Raw genomic sequence first — 2,633 nt, 5'->3', positions numbered from 1 at the left:
CCTGGCCATTTGGGGGATTCCAATGCCCAAGCAAAAGCCATGAAAGCCTTCCGGACTGCTGTGGCCCTCACCATCTGTTTCGGCCTCGTGGGGCTCTAGATATTCCACCTGAGCAAGGGGAAGGCACAAGGGAGGCTCCATGTCTGCTCCAGGTGAGTTCACTTGCAAGCCGGCCCTTTTGATCTTGATTTGGGGAATGTCCGGTGGATGGTGCCATTCGGACCAGGTTTCCAAACTGGGAGAGGTGGCGCTGGGGAGAGACGAGTGAGCAGCAGAGTCAGAGGCCCGGGCTTTTCTTCCACCCTGCCTCTCTGAGACAGCGTCGTGTCTTGTGTGGCCCTCTGTGCCTCGGTGTAGAGGAAAGCTGACCCCACCCCAAGCCCTCTGTGACTGTCCTAGCCTCGGCTGACTTTGTCCCACTAGGCTAATGCTAACATGGGTTTCCACTTCACACTGATGATCCTTTCTGAGCGAGGCAGGCACAAAACTCCGTGCACCTGAGCGCTCGGGGCTGGGCTCCAAGCCAAGTAGTCCAAAACAATCCGTACCCTAGCAGGCCGCAATGTTTGCTGTACCTCCAGCCATGAAGTGGGGGCTGCGGGGGGTTGGGGCGGCGGGACAGAGCTCTGACACCTCACAGCCTGACCCTGTCCAAGCAGGCCCCTTACATACCCTGAGCGCGAGGGGAAGCACTGCCCATGAGAGCTCACGGCTGGCACTGACGTCCAGGATGGGCACTGGGCTGCCCCTCTCACATGTGGGTTCCTCCTGAACATTAGCCGGAAACATCTGCGGCCAGAGCCGAGCCAAGGTCGGAAAAATCTCGGATTGCGGTCCTTTCTGTGGCTAGACCTTCGGGAAGCGGGAAAATGGCAACAGCTCATCCTCCCCTCTTCTCTGTCTCCCTCCAAGGGGTCAGGACGGGAGACAGCTTCAGAAGGGCACCCAGTTTCGCTGGGTTCTAATACCAAGGAAGTGAGGTCGCATCCTCAAAGTTTCGCTACAGTTAGGGTGAGGAAGTGGCTCGGGACCAAGGGGCAAGGTGCACTTTGGGTTGCGGTTTTTCTTGGGATTTGGTTGAGGTTTAGGAATCCATTTAGGCTTCTATTATGGCTGAGGGCGGGAGATTCAGTGTTAGAAAGCAGGCCTGCGGTTTACATGGTTGGTTATTTTTATTGTGCAGTTCACAATCATTTGAGGAGTGGCTACATGTACATAACAGAGCTTGAAGGGCCGGGGATTTAGCTCAGTGGCACCATGCCTGCCTCACCAGCACAAGGTCCTGAGTTCAATCCCCGGTACCAAAAGAAGGAAAAACCAAAAATACCAAAACAACAACAACTCGTAGTACAGCTTATATACATGACGAGTTTTAGATTTATATACAACTAAGATGGCCACCCAGTTCTTCCATTTCCTGTTATTAATGTCATCCCTTAGTCTAGTACATCCCGTACAAGGAGTGAGCAGATATTGATGTATAATTACTACCTAAGATCCACCTTCACCACTGGCTCTCCACAACAATCTGCAGTCCCGTCCGGGCTGCCACATTGCATTTCATTGTTGCATCCCTCAGACGCCCCTTGACTGACGTTTTCGCAAGTTTTCCTTTTTTCGTTTTGTATGAGCTGACAGTTTGGAGGATGGCTGAGCTGATATCTTACAGAATGTCCCTCAATTTAAGTTTTCCTGACGTTTCCTTCCTGATTAGATGAGGGTTACATGTTTGGGTGCGTGGCTTTCTGCAGGTGTTCCATGTTCCTGACTGCACCCTCATCCTGGGTTCTCCAGTGCACCTTTGGCTGAACTCTCACAGCTGCATGCACTGCCCTCTCAGGGACACCCAGCCTGGCCTGCCAGGCCTTCTTTGGAAATTTGGGCGGAAGCCTTCCTGACTCAACTCTTGTGTTCTGCATACCTGTGAAAACAGCACCCTGTAGATGACACAAAGTTCTACCACTGGCTCCAAGCAGTCCTTAGGCCTTTGTGCATCATGGCTGCAGAAGCATCCATGGGCCTGGATGGCTGAGCACCGTGAACTGAATGAATCCCAGGGAACCCGCCCAGGTGGCCCTTCTCAAGCAGGGTGCCCTGGGGCTCTCCTCTCAAAACAAAGTCTTTCCCTTTTGCAACTGTGAGCCTTGGAAAGCTTGGGCCTTGTGGGTTCCTTATATGTCTTCAGGGCATCTTTTCCATTGTCCTATTGTAAAGTACTTGGATTCTTTTTAATGCTAATCTTTGACCCACCAGGCTGTCCATTGCTCCATCTTTACAGGCCTTTCTTGGGGGTGGGGGCTGAAAAGTTTTTAAATGGGCTTTTGCTCCTCATTTTCCGCACAAACCTGGCTCAAAGTAGCAAGCAGCATCCATGCTACGGCCTGATATTTAGGCTACCTTGATATTTTCTCCATCAGATGAATGATCCTTCCACCCTTCGTATCAGTCTCACACAAATCTCAGGACATGAACACAATACAGTCCTATTTTCTGCTGGAGCACAACACACATGGCCTGGATCCAGCCGCCACTGGCATCCTTCTTCTCAACGGGAACCTCCTAAGTCTGGCCTTTCTCATCTGCAACCTCTCTGCACTCTGGTCTTCTGAGCTCGGACCAGAATCTTCCATCAA

The 2,633-nt window shown here is 52.0% G+C and overlaps 1 long non-coding RNA gene across 1 annotated transcript in view; it reads right to left on the bottom strand.

The window, feature by feature from the left end:
* Positions 1–436: 436 nt before the first annotated feature.
* The window catches only part of LOC147824293 (uncharacterized), a 40,480-nt gene continuing 38,283 nt past the window's right edge, over positions 437–2,633 (bottom strand). The window contains exon 8 of the long non-coding RNA XR_015442616.1: positions 437–852. This is a non-coding gene — a long non-coding RNA (uncharacterized LOC147824293). The remainder of the gene's footprint in view (positions 853–2,633) is intronic.

This window comes from Heterocephalus glaber, unplaced genomic scaffold (genome assembly GCF_053883595.1).
Source record: "Heterocephalus glaber isolate CG9 unplaced genomic scaffold, H.glaber_assembly_v1.0 deba00001550, whole genome shotgun sequence".
NCBI classification, from domain to species: domain Eukaryota; kingdom Metazoa; phylum Chordata; class Mammalia; order Rodentia; family Bathyergidae; genus Heterocephalus; species Heterocephalus glaber.
This window is presented reverse-complemented; position numbering and strand designations above follow the sequence as displayed.